Here is a 14,823-nt window from a genome sequence, read left to right as displayed (position 1 = left end):
CACTACTCATAATAAATATTTCGTCATAACTTGAAAAAAGTTCATCTATTAGTAAGCTGCCAGACGACTAAAATAGTTCACATTTCAAGAAATTTTGGAGCTCTAAATAAAATTCATTCCACAAGTTATCCTTCAAAAATAAATAAGTAAGCAAGCAAGTAAGTAAATAAGTTAGTAAGTAAGTAAGTAAGTAAACAAACAAACAAACAAACAAAAAAAAAAAAAAAAAAAAGTCAGTCAATCAATCAATCAATCAATCAATCAATCAATCAATCAATCAATCATCAATCAAGCAAGCAAGCAAGTAAGTAAGTAAGTAAGTAAACAAATAAATTAATAAATAAATAATGCCAAACTATGACAAGATATTTCATATTTTGAAGATAAATAAATACATAAATATAAACAAATAAAATGTACAAAAAGGTTTAAATGTATAGAAATATAACAGTGAGTGATATCCTCCACTCTCCATGTGGAATTGTCTAAGCTACAGCTCACAAGCTCACAGCTTGGTAAAACATTCTAGCGTGACTAATCAGAAGTAATTAGCTTTTTTATTTACTTTCCATACCCTTGACATATACAGTTAAAGGGCCTTTTATGACAAATTGAGACAGTTTTTTTAAAAGTCTGAATGTTAAAGTCACTGATATCGACTTAAATGTGTGCATTGAAATACTAGTAGGTATACAATCACCCTATAGCGTTGGAAGGCTTTATGCATGGGCATTGTTATCGACACTCTTGATGACGTGAGTAATGAGTTATTTTGTGTACACGCAAACACGTCATCGAATTATTCATTGGGTTTTCCTAGAGGTATTTAGTCACAGTAGTTCTTCACATCATGAAGCACACATAAGAGATAAATGATCAGTATGATCTACACGTCTGTAAGGTAAGCCCGTGAGTGGGCCGGGCGCCCTCACACGTTGGTCAAGGTGAGGGCGGAACACCACGACGTATCTTACAGTCTAATATATATGACATATATCCATTTATCTTTGTAATCGCACGAAGACTATTAAATCCAAGAAACTAAATGGGAAGTTGGCCCAAAATGATGCTTATTGTTCCTGCATATTACATATTTTATGACCAAAACCTTTGTGCAGGATTCTGCAGTTTCAATTAGTTACATACGATACACAGGAAGCTGACAAGATGGGAAACTCAAAGTGATTCATTGGAAAAAAAAAGTAAAACATGAAATATTATATCGGTCCTAACGACTTTTATCTCCGGACACAGATTGGTGTACATTATCATCTGTCCGGTTAAATTGATCATTTTCCTCGGAATACAAACACGTTTGATTTCTAACTGCGTGTTAGATTTCGCGATGTGTTGGTTCCCCGTAAATTATCACTTATGGTCGGGATGTATTGTAATATTATATGTTTGGCAGTTAGTGATATCAGATCAATATTGATATTTTTATCAAAAAGAAGCTCGATGTGTTCATTGGAAGTTGAGATACCGTTTAATTTTACAAAATGTAGTTCATCTGAAGTGACGATTGACGGCATCAACAAAAATGTATAGTGTTGTAATTACATTATATGTGGTGTAGTAGTGTGGTGCGGTGCGGTGCGGTGCCGTGTATTGTATTGAAATGATGGTGAGGGTGCTACAGTGTAGTGCAGTGTAGTGCAGTGCAGCACACTACTGTACTAATCTTATTGTCGTATATTTGTATGGCACTGTATTGGAATTTATTGTGTTGTATGTTATTGTGTTGTGTTGTGTTGTGTTGTGTTGTGTTGTGTTGTGTTGTGTTGTGTTGTGTTGCGATGCGTTGTGTTGTGTTATGTGTTGTGTTGTGTTGTGTTGTGTTGTGTTGTGTTGCGATGCGTTGTGTTGTGTTGTGTTGTGTTGTGTTGTGTTGCGTTGCGTTGCGTTGCGTTGCGTACGTTGCGTTGCGTTGCGCTGCGTTGCATTGCGTTGTGCGGCGCTACGTTGCGCTGAGTTGTCTTGTCTCGTCTTGCCTTGTCTTGTAGCTTGTGCAACTTAGTAATAGTGTAGTATAGTACAATGCAGTCTGGTTTAGTGTAGAACAGTGAATTGTGGTGTAGTTTAGAGTAGCGTTTGGTAGTGTACTAAGACTAGTCTTGTTTAACGTAGTGTAATGTAGTGCAGTTTAGTTTAGTGTGGTGTAGTGTAGTGTAGTGTAGTGTAGTGTAGTGTAGTGTAGTGTAGTGTAGTGTAGTGTAGTGTAGTGTAGTGTACAATTTAATGCAGCGTGATGTGTTGTAGCATTGTGGTGGTTTTTTAATTTACATTTTAAGCAGTGCATTGCAGTATGGTGTGGTATAGTGCAGCAGTGCAGTGTGGTCACGTGTGATGTGACGTCACGATGGCATGGGGTGATGTGGAATATCATTGTATTGTGTGTTTGTATTTGAATTTTAAAGTTTATAAACCCAACCTGATTAAAATCTGATGTGGAGATGTAGGATACAGTCTACTATAAACCCAGCCTAGCACAGTGACAATGTGAAGTGCACTCAAAATCAAAGATAAAGTCAAACAACTGACTTGAAGTGAACTTTAGTATTGATTTTATACTTTTATTGTCATAGCAGAGAATGTCAACGGGGTGAACGAACTCCTAACATGGACAGTTTTATTGTTTTAAAGCAGTCACGTTGTCATAAAAGTGATTGTTCAAACCTCTAAAGTTCTGTAACCAGGGACTACATCTCAGTATTTGCCAAATCGATAACAAATTTAAATATTTTCAAGAAAAGCGCGCATATTCCTAGAAAGTGATTTTTTTAGTTCCTCTAAAACTGCATGTACCTGCAATATTTGTACACGTACTGGAAATGATTATAGTGTGTCCCTAACAATGATAAGTTAAATTATTCTCATAAACAAAAATATCCCCAGTTGACTTTTTTTTTATTACAAAAAAGGGTTTATGTGGAAATGTAGACTGCATTTGATGAACTACTGCTCACATCTTACAAATAATACATTTTGATAGCAACAGTACAATAATTGTGTGTTGAGTAAAATAGTAAATGTTTCGATATTACAGAAATTAGTTCCGAATCGAAAGAATTTGCGTAGGTGCCATTTTTTAAGCAAACATTGCTCCAACGGTGTCTAGTGCAAAACGTCATGTCCGTCTAGCCAGAGTTCAATGCAATCAAATAATATAAGACTTAATAAGTTTTTAGTTGAAGCCTCTGAGAATGTTTTAACAAGTATTACCAGCCAAAATAAGAGTGATTTTAATTTTAGGACAAACCGCGATTGTGCCCCAGTAGACTCAGCTGTATCATCGGGGACCTGGTCGGATAGAGGTTGCAATGCGAATGCTTAATATTTCACTTACAGAGACTACCATTGGTTGTATGCTCCATGGGGGAATTGGTGAGGAAATTCGTATAGGGTCGTTATGCGGACAAAGATGTATGCCCAGGGTAATAATTATACAGCGCTCTGATCACGACATCCATTGGGAGAGGCGAGCACGACACATCAGTTATGGTTCAGACCACCACATTCTTTGGTGGTCTGAGGTCTGAGGTCTGAAGAAGTGAGTTGTGCGAGGCGAGTCCTAAAACATGTACGACATGTATGTATCTATGAGATTATGTGTACCTGTAAATGATAGGTAACTACGCTATAATCCAATACGTTATAAAAAATAACATCTACACATGCTACTTCAAGTTCAAGCTTATCAGTACTTCAAGTTTACTACTGTTGGTGTTCCATTTCGACTGTCAGGTACCCAGTAAACATGGCGAGATGTCAGTGTCTTGAACTTGAATGTATGGCCGGCCCCCTAGCTAGCCACATGTGAGTTGTGGGTAGTAGCCCAAATACAAGCCAAGACTTACAGTCTAAAGCACAAAAATATAAAATATGGTAATCAGCTTCTCACCTACAGAACCTGGTCCGAGTCAATAGACTACAAGTAACACCATTACGTCATCAACATTCAGTGACATATACATGTACTAAAACGATAGATGACGAAACGGTAACTATATACTCAGTGATGACAATTTGACATTCTCTTTAACAACCCAGGTTTATTGGTGTCATATTCATTTATTTTATCTTTAACTGTACTATAAAATTTAGTTTTGTAGGAACAATAACATCAACTCACATCCACATAATGGCCTTATTTATTTCCCTAACCTACCACTACCAGTAACTATGTCAATGAATATGGTAATTTGATTGGGAGGGGGAGTGACTTTCAAAGTACCAACCTAGTTTAAGTGTCCATCTGGTTATTATTTTAAATATATCCATAGCATATTCGTAATATCTGTGGTGATCTTGGAACGTGCGAACCATGTTTGTTCAATTGGGTGAAATATAAATAGATAGATGTAATAAAAGTAAATACCCGTACAAATTTGAGAAGTTATGTCAACCTAACGATCTGAAATGTACACCAAAAACAGTGACCACCAACAATACACACTATTTACTAATAGTTGAATCGGTTTGTAGGTAAACTGTTTGCACGTGCAAGTATACTGGTACATTTCACGTATCTTATCATTAATCCACGGTAGACGGATTTGTCACGCCTATAATATTAACATAAGATAAGCAATTCACGTGCAAATGCCACGAAATCGCGAATAGAGGGGGGGGGGGTGTGTGGAATCGCTACCATATTGTCGGAGGTATATCTAAAATACTGACAGATTGAAAATATTCACACACCTTTTTATACCTAACATGTAAATAATATGTATGTAAACGTGTCATTTTCGGATTTTTCTCCTAAAATTGTATTTTAAAATTGTTAAATAAATAAGATGACACTCACAAAGTGCTTTTAATTGTTAAAACGTAAAGTTGCAGGTATACAGCGTAATGTGCAACCGTACTAACAATGTGCACCGCGTAGTCTGGATGCCATTGTAGTCTCTAACTATAACAAGTGAGTGGAGGTGTGAATCGTGACGATACCGTATAGGGACTAGACTACGATGATGCGGTGCTTTCAGAAATTTCTTCGAAATTTCATTTGCTCTACCGATTGTTCTTTTTTGTATGTTTCCGAATGCGAATACAATATGTAAAAATAGTATTATAAAAAGGAAAGATGTTGAACACTATCATATAGCTAAACTCATTTTGTTTGTAATACCAGGAACTGATGAATACGTTCAAAGTATAGAGGATAGGTAGTAGAGTCGAACAAGTGAATGTTTGTCTGCCATAACGTATCTTTATTATAGGTTAAAATGTAGACAATATAGTTATATCATAAATGTATAAAGAGTAAACTTGGTGTATTGAAGACAATATTCAAGTACCCTATAGCTTTCAATAATGTGTAAGGTGAGATTCCATCCCTTTAAATGTCTCCTACATGTCCTTATCTTCAAAAAAGTGCGCTCACCATGGGAAGGAGACACCCTTTCCATCCCCTCCCTTAGCAGCGATTATGGTGAATCAGATGCTGTTTTTTAGCTCCGCTGTCAGCGAAAGCTGAAAGCGTAGCTTTAGGTATAGGTGGGTATTGAGGTATAGAGAGTAGAGTGAATCATAGGTGTCCGTCAAACTTTTATATTTTTACTATCTACTCCGGAAGTGACAGTCGGAATTCTTCGATATTTGGTGTGCATGTTCCCTGGGGGGAGGCTATTCAGATTTGTTCATGCCAAGTTGATCTGTGCCATTTTCAATTTTTTATGATTTTTTTTCATAAAATGTCATTTTCATCAACTCCTTGAAAACCTCTTATTAGATTGCTTTGATATCTGGCGTGTTGATGCGCAGGGGGTAGCTTACTCAGATTTGTTAATTTCAAGTCAGCACATCCTCATTTTTATTTTTTATGATTTTTTTTTTGTAATTTGAAAAAAAAATGAATATGTTAATGAGCATAATGACCGACGCCATATTGGAAATCAGTCGACGAGACTTTAAGTAAACTGCCACTTTTCAAAAGACACTATTGACGTCAAACAAGCAATGTAATATGTGCTATAGTCATAATTCTACGCATTGGGCGCCCAAATGACAAGCGTTTGTTCGAAACAGGGTTGTAAACTTCAAATCAGTCCGCAACATCCTCATTTGCATACTCTATCCTGATTCGACCAGAAGCTGAAGGTGACCTCATTTGACCGAGCGATTTTCCACAGCAAGTATCTTGAGTATCAACACAGGACGTTCTTGGTACTCACTAAAATCACACTTCAGACCCACTATAAAAGTGTGATGTTTTCAGATAACATGTAACTTGTGGTTAATTCTATATTGTCGTGCAATTTGGAATGACAGTGAACCAGAATTCAGACAACTTGCGTAAGGAAGGGCATGCCAGACATGCGGTTGAAGTTATGGCCGACAGTTCACATGTAAAGTTAAACGACATGAACGTGTCTTGCCTTTCCAAAATGCAAATATTTGGCAAGTAAAAATAATTAAAATAATTACAACTTTAATTTGGCTTCAGACTTTGCATTATGTTTTGCGTATCTTTCCCCGTTTTACATGTAAATCCGAAAAGGTTCTCTCTCATCATGTCATCAGTGTCAGTGATCATACCGCGCGGGGCTGCTTTGAGTACGAGCGAAGTGAGGCATGTTGAGGTATTTTGTTGAGAATTATAAATATTGCGAAATGTCAAGTACAAGGTTTAAATACAATGGAATGATGAAAAAAATGGCAGAGTCTGCTGACAGGCGCCGGTCACAAGAAACACTGTGAATTAAAATATCAGACGATGTATGTATTAATCGCCGACAATCCACCCGTATGCACGAGGGACTAACCCGGAAGCAAGTCGTTGTCAGCCATACGTTACAGTGGTAACATCGTCCGAGAAATCGCTGCGTTCAGAGTGTCATTATTCACAGAATTGTTGTTTTCGAGTGAAAACCCGTCTTGAATTGTATAACTCTAACAAATGAAGACATGTCAAGTTATATTTTGAAAGTTGTATCGCTAGTTTGAGACGATTTTCTCACGTACTATAGTACTATCGAGGCTTACTTGGAAGTAGTAGGACCTTACTCCAGTTCATCGGGAAGTTTAGCCAGTCCGATAATTCTTTCTGGTTTAGTTTACAACACTTTTGATCAATCACGCAGATTTTGTTGTTGTGATGAAAAGAAATAAAAAAAAGATCATTTCAACCATTTCGTTGTGTTTTCTTTGTGAAAGGTAACCGAACATGAACGAGTGTTACCACTGTAACGTATGGCTGAGAATGACTCTCTTCCGGGTACTTGAGATTGTCGCCGTACGGAAACTAAGATGGCGATTAATACATTTCTTCCCTATATACTAGTATATCTACCACAACTAGTACAAGTTGAATGTTGTTGACTTTGTAAATTTGTTAGAAAATTGAAATTCAAATTGCCTCAAAATTATTTTAGATCCCTAGTTTATTTCATTCATCATTAAAATTTTCCAGGGTTACAGCTGTAAGACACTGGAATTATTTATAGCCAACCTCAAAATCCTCTTTTTTTCTTTTTCTTGTGTGCATTTCCCAGTCATTTTTTTCTGAGATTTTGTGCAATTTTTCATAACAGTAGATTTTTGTTATAAAATGGTGACTATGGTATAAAAGTACAATACATTACCAACTTCTGTGTAAAATGTGTTTTATAGTGAGACATCATATGAAACCACTAACCACTTTATTGCATCGCTAAAACAAAACTGCATAGTGAAGACCTGAACCACTTCTACATGTCACCAAAATAAAAAATTAAATTAAAAAAAAAACCAGCGGAGCTATTCTGACCGATAGGTCGCTTGTTTTTTCACCAAATCAAGATTGACGAGGCGAACTCTGCTAAAATATCTCCAAGTATTAGGCTACGTCCCAATGTGAGATCTCTCCTTGCAAAGCCATGTGAGAGTCTCAGCCACACAATTACTGTTAAAATTTCGAACCCACATTTCAATCTTAAACCGAACTGGGCTTATAGTAAATTTATGTTGATATATCTAGCTAAGTCTATATATTAAAGAGAGAGAGACGGCTGTACACCATTCAAGTGTGTTTTATGATCAACATTTTTTATCACTTGCCCTACTGTGGTTCGTGGGCTGTACATCAATACCAAGAAGGCGTAACACGCGGTGATTTGAATGATGAAAACAGAAGTTTAGTACACAGAAAACGTCGCCCACGGGCTTGGCTATCTACATTTGTACATGTATGCCTAGCCTGACTGTCAGTCTGAGGTTCGATAGCATTGTTCGTCAGATTAACCTACAGACTTCGCTGAGACGTTGCTGTTGTTCGCCAGATCACCCGAATAGAAATGGCAAGCCCGAAAGACACGTCTCTGGCAGAGCTAGTGACAAGCCATGTCTCTGGTCTACTGAACACGTCACGGAACGTCTGCCTTTATCTGATTACCTGACCGACTGGTAGCTGTTTGACCAATGTACTCGTGTTATTGACAAAAGCAATGAAAACATACCACTTGATCTACTGATCTATCGATGAATGTGCAGCTTGAGACTTGAGAGTAGGGGTTGGTTAACTTCGGAGGTTTACAAAGAATTCAAAATAAATAGAATGTATGTATGTACATGTAGTCATGCAAGGTATATGCAGAAATCGCAGTTGGTCGACTGTCGCGTCGGGCCCTATAGTAGTAGCAAAGCGTGGGTGACCGCTCCGTGTCTGCACTCAGGCTGTTCACGCGAATCACGACAATTTCCACAACCAGTGATATGCAGTTTAGCCTTTGCATAACAATGCTAGGCCCTAATATTTTGTTCGGAAACTATTTTTTTACGATCACCTGTATACAAGGCATTTACGATCGCCTGTATACAAGGCGTGAGTATGATTTGGACTAACCGCCGAAAGCCTCGTGGCAACGAAGGTTAGACAAGCAATGTATTGCTATGTGTCAGTAAGTCCATTTACATGTAAATCTCAGGTAAAAAAATAACAGTGGTTTACGTATAGAACTAGAAAATTTTAGAATTGACAGATAGTATTTAATGATTCTTATGCTGACAACTGAACTAAAATAGTACATTGTTTAAATCAATATTTGACTAATAATGGTGTTGGGTGAGAATGGGACTTTATCACAATTGAAATGAAGCGTGAACGAAAACAAAACACGGCTGAATGGTCTTCAGAATAATCAATTTGTTCAAGGGAGAAAATACCGAAAACTTGTAAACCGAAAAGAAACAAAACAGATCTGAAGAAATAGTCGACTTGGTATCGGCTGTACAAAGAATGGCGAAGTCGGTTGTCATGAAAATGACCAGCGTGGGTGGTGCAATTATATAGACAGTGGAGGGGCGCAATGTAGTTCGAACGCTTTACACTCCCATTCCGATGATACTCCTCATCACGATATTCTGTCGCCTCGAGTTCAGAAGTCTGTCTCTTTGTTAAACTAAAACAATTGACCCTCTTATTTGTCTGGAAAATATGTTACATTCTCACTTTTAAAGAATGTTTGTCTTTTATTTTCATTAAGTAGGTCTTTGCATCAGTCGAGACGAATGTAGAACCCCCCCCCCCCCACCCCCGAAATGTATACACCGCCGCGAGATCTCATTTATGTCCCACTAATCATACAGACCATATAATATAATTCGACCATGTCTCAAATAAGCCACCATTTTTTCGGCGTAATGAAGTTAAATCTTGAAAACAGCATTATTTGATAATTTGTGAAAATGATATCTTTTTTCCAACACAAAGATTTAGACATTAAACATTTAACAAACCAACAAAAAGAGCTATAGCTAGGAATTTGTACGAGTCATAATTTAGTCTTAATTCCGAACAGTCACAGAGGTCAAAGTTTTGAGAAGCCGAACATAAATCGTGCCCCTACTAGAAGCTTGTAAGCGGCAGGTGGGTTCCTTGTAAGAAACAGAGATTTATCGACACTGTCTGATAACGACGCACTGCAGTTGGCGGTAAAGAATGCAATCAACAGGTTTCTCCAGTATTCTTGAAATAAAAGGACGGTTCGAGGCACTGTAAGTGCAAAATGACAATATACCCGTACCTTAACAACTAATTTGACATCATACCATTCGTTATTTCTTTTACGACAAACAAAAACCATACAAAACTTTTCAACTTAGAATGACCTTTAGGCAAATAATAAAATGTTGTCAATGCCGTGGTAGTGACATGGTAGACTCTAAACACCTGAAGTGATATGGTAGACTCTAACACCTGAAGTTGTTTTCATAGCAGACGAGCGAATTGTCGTCTGGACCTTTCTTCGCGTCAAAAGGACTATCTTGGTTTCACACATTGGTATATTGACACAATACAATCGGTCGGTTAGACCGGTCACATGTACATAGACACGTATTATGAATTACAACTTTCGTATAATATCGTCTGCAATTTACGCTTCAGAAAAATCATTGAAATGTCGTCTGCAGATGTTTACGCGCCAAAATGATTCATCACTGAGTTTCACGCCAATTATAGTTTCACGATGAATGTGCAATCACCTGGTAGTACAGACTAAACGGATAAGCATGCAACAGAATTCTTGAAATGTCATCAGCAATAGTTTATGCGTTAATACGACCTATCAATTTCTACACAGTCTCAGCAATATTGCAATACATGGAATCACTATAGGTACAAACAAGTATTTAAGAAAATTCTCGAAATGTCGTCTCCAACGGTTAACTTTCCATGCTAAAATTAGAATTCTATACCACTGGTGATTTCTTGCTGCGACAACTTGATAAATTCTGACATTTATGTAGGTCAGGGTCCAGGGACAGTAAAGACATACATTTTTAGACCAGAACGGGTGATAAGTATTTGACTTTGAACCTTGCAGTTTTGTGTAGCCATAAGAACAGGTTAATATCGGAATTGTTGAGGCAATCATGAGTTATCAAATGTATATGTGGGTGATAACATTCCATGCACTGTCTCAGGTTTATGATGTCTCCGAGGTTAAATACCGGCATGAGGAGTATTGAACACTCGAGTAAACTTGAACAAACATATTACACACCCCTGAAGTAGGTTTTCTGACATTCAACATGGTTGATCAAGAAAACGCAAACGGTTACAAATGACAAAAGTTACCTCGGAGTGTTGATCAATTCCGAGGATTTGACAATTACATTGACGACTACAATAGAAATGAAGCTTATTGTTATACAACAGCACAACTCACCTCTAACAACTGTTCCAGGTATCAGACTCCTTAAATGCTTGAAATATTCCTCGAGAAAAATACTTCCAAGTTTCACATGCGCGACGGAAATATCCCAAAATGAAAAGATTGATTGCTTAGATCGTGCTGCGACACATACCGTTGTTATCACCACGACCAACGCATACCTCAGAAGTTCTGAACTCAAAACGGTGTGAAAAAACACAAAGTTCAATACTATTACTACTCCAACCACGTAAATGTCCTCACACCCACGATCTAGCATGTGTCACACACCCTCTGTGAGAAATTCGTAGTCTGAGTCAGTAGGCGTGGAATTCTTGCTGTGGGTATTCCCTCAAAATAGTCTCGACAAATATATAGAAGGTCTCAACCCAACAACTCAACTTCGACTAACACCTGTGTAGGACTCACACAACTTCATATACTATAATCAGTGACACTCCCCAATAGGATAATATTGACATGCACGCTCTCAACAACTATAACAATACTACGTACAGCACGAACTCTCCAACTATAGCCATGCGGCCACATGACTAGTCATGACAACAACAAAAGGCGACGATATGGTTTCAGGATCGAGCCGCATATAGACCGGGTCTACACTGCGTGTGAGCTATATCGTCACTGGAAATATTTGCTCGGGGTGTGTACTGTACATACAAGTCACCATAAATCACCCACGAACAGTAACGGCGGTCGTTCCCCACGTACTTTAGGGTCAACAATACACACTCCATATACAATCCACTACAAGGCCTAAGGGCAACATCACAACCTCAATGAGTAATTACAATTTAGGTCACGCGGATACATTGTTTTCCTATTATCATTTAGGCAGTTCAGGAACAATATTAATACGTAGTGTAGATTGATAGGCTTTAGTTTCAAGTCATGACCAGAAGCTAATAATAGAAATGGACTTTGTCTTGGAAATCGCGATTTCCGCGTGTTTGTTATTGTTCAGATCCGTAATTATGAATGTTGTTAATTTAACCCCCCCCCCTAAAAAACTGTCCAGTAACAAGGACTTTTTCAAATTATGTAATATGCGTATGTATGTATGTATGTATGTATGTATGTATGTATGTATGTATGTATGTATGTATGTGTGTGTGTGTGTGTGTGTGTGTGTGTGTGTGTGTGCGTGCGTGCGCGCGCGCGCGTGCGTGCGTGCGTGCGTGCGTATGTATGTACGTACGTACGTATGTATGCATGTATGTATGTATGTATAGTATGTGTGTATGTATGTATGTATGTATGTATGTATGTATGTATGTATGTATGTATGTATGTATGTATATGTGTGTGTGTATGTATGTATGTATGTATGTATGTATGTATGTATGTATGTATGTATGTAGGTATGTGTGTATGTATGTATGTATGTATGTATGTATGTATGTGTGTGTGTATGTATGTATGTATGTATGCATGTATGTATGTATGTATGTATGAATGTGTGTGTGTGTGTATGTATGTATGTATGTATGTATGTATGTATGTATGTATGTATGTATGTATGTATGTATGTATGTATGTATGTATGTATGTGTTTCAACACAATACGAAATTAAACATCAAAAACTAATTATGAAATTGTGCCGTGATTTTTTAAATAGAAAATTCAGGGTCTCAAGAAAAGTTCCGCCATTAATTTATTATAAGACAGCTGAGTGCAAAGCCAGGGAAAGTGTAATATAATATAAAAAGAGTAAATTATGATGGAGAATTCGTTTCCGGCCATTAACATAATATCAGAAAGTATAATATACTAGTATGTTGTAACATAGTCTAGGGGTTGGGTTAGGTAGTATATACATATCTATAGTAGTACATGATGTACGTCGTAACATAGCCTGGGGTTGGGTGGGGTGTGTCCACATTACATTAAACGAAATACGGATGGGAACAAGTACCAATCCCGCCAAATATAAAAACAAACTAAATTAGGAAATAACAAAATTCGGGACACATGTGGAGAGTGTGGGAGGAATTATGTACGGGAGGAAGTTTCGCAGACGGAACACCCGAATTTTTGTATTTCCCACCCTTCGTCCTCGGAACAGGAATTGTTTCCTAATCTTAGCATTTAGTAACCAGGCCTTCGTAAAGGCCGTCAAAAATTGCAGCTACGACGGTATTTCACGTCGTTGTGCAGGGTATTGGGGTAAGTTTTCAACTAGCAATTATCACGCCTCGGATGGACCTCATTGGCTATGATATCGCCTCTGCGCAAGAATAACAATGAACTGACACGTTTTGGGATATCTTGGGTATGAATGAAAAGCACCTAACGGTTGAAAACAACGTATCGGCAACGTTTGATTACGTCAACGAAATGTGTCTGTTATTGTACAAGTGTTTTAATTTTAACATTGTTTTGCAAATGATGTTGATTAATTAATAATGTAGGTGTGTACTACGCTCCATTGATATTTGTCATGAAAATGAATGAAATCAACACATTTTATATTATCAAATAATTTATATTTTTTATAGAACCGTCAATATGAATTCGCAAGTTATAACGTGTTAATGAAATCGAAAACAACTCACAGAGGGGTAGGTACTTGACCGTCTGATATACGTTGGGTATAATGTGAACTTTGTTTGTTTGTTTTTTACAAAAATGCGAAAGTATGCTTGAACAGGTTTTGATTTTATAATAGCACAAATTTTCAACAGGGATGTCCGGTTTTGTCAAAAGAGCACGTGGTGACTTCAATCGAGATTTTGAATTTTTTACTTCCTTTATACGCGGTCAACCACGAATGTGACATGGTGAATCCCATGGTAAATATGATACTATTGGGAGGTGAAGTAACACCACCACTTATGTATAGCTGGGCTGTTACAGTGCTGTAGCACAGTGTAACACCAGTATTCGTTACATCTTCAAGTGAAAATTCATCCACATGAATATTGGTAAACCATATCCATACAATCGATTTTCAGATTACAATGTTTGTTTGTGTTTGTGTTTGTGTTTGTGTTTGTGTTTGTGTTTGTGTTTGTGTTTGTGTTTGTGTTTGTGTTTGTGTTTGTGTTTGTGTTTGTGTTTGTGTTTGTGTTGGTGTTGGTGTTGGTGCTGGTGTTGGTGTTTGTGATTCTATGCAACCTGAATGTTCCATTATGCAGTGTGACACTCTGAATGTTGCCACAGTGCTATCACAACTATACAAGTACGCCTGCTAGAATTTGTAGTGTAACTAATTCCCGTGACCCAAGAACCAAATTGCAGTGAACTTTGGGGCACATGTAGAATAGTGTCATCTTATAGCACTGCAGACGATATGAGCTAAGTTCATGAGGCTTACTCTATTCTCATCTTTAACCTTCAAGTCACATGAGACTACAGTTCATTAGTGGTGTCACGTAGCCTTAACCCGTAACCACAGAAACCAACAGAATTGTTATTTGAGCCCTATCTCTCTAGTGCATAGCCATAGGGGACGTGTAATCTTGCTTGTATGGCATGGGGACGTGGATACTTTAAAATATAATGTTACGAATATAAAAGACGTTACTTGTATGGATGGATACAAAAATATGTAGTATATAGAGAAAAAAGTATCAAGCGAGCATGCATAGCGTATACGCTTATACGTAGTAACATTATTAGATAGTCCGTATCCGTCAATGGTATAAAACCCAAATGCTCAAT

General features: G+C 37.5%; 1 non-coding gene across 1 annotated transcript; it reads right to left on the bottom strand.

The window, feature by feature from the left end:
- Positions 1 to 13,260: 13,260 nt before the first annotated feature.
- On the bottom strand, positions 13,261 to 13,399 carry LOC144442873 (U4 spliceosomal RNA). The gene has a single exon (XR_013481667.1). It is a non-coding gene; the product is annotated as a U4 spliceosomal RNA (small nuclear RNA).
- Positions 13,400 to 14,823: the final 1,424 nt, after the last annotated feature.

Source organism: Glandiceps talaboti, chromosome 11 (assembly GCF_964340395.1).
Source record: "Glandiceps talaboti chromosome 11, keGlaTala1.1, whole genome shotgun sequence".
Classification (NCBI taxonomy): Eukaryota; Metazoa; Hemichordata; class Enteropneusta; family Spengelidae; genus Glandiceps; species Glandiceps talaboti.
This window is presented reverse-complemented; position numbering and strand designations above follow the sequence as displayed.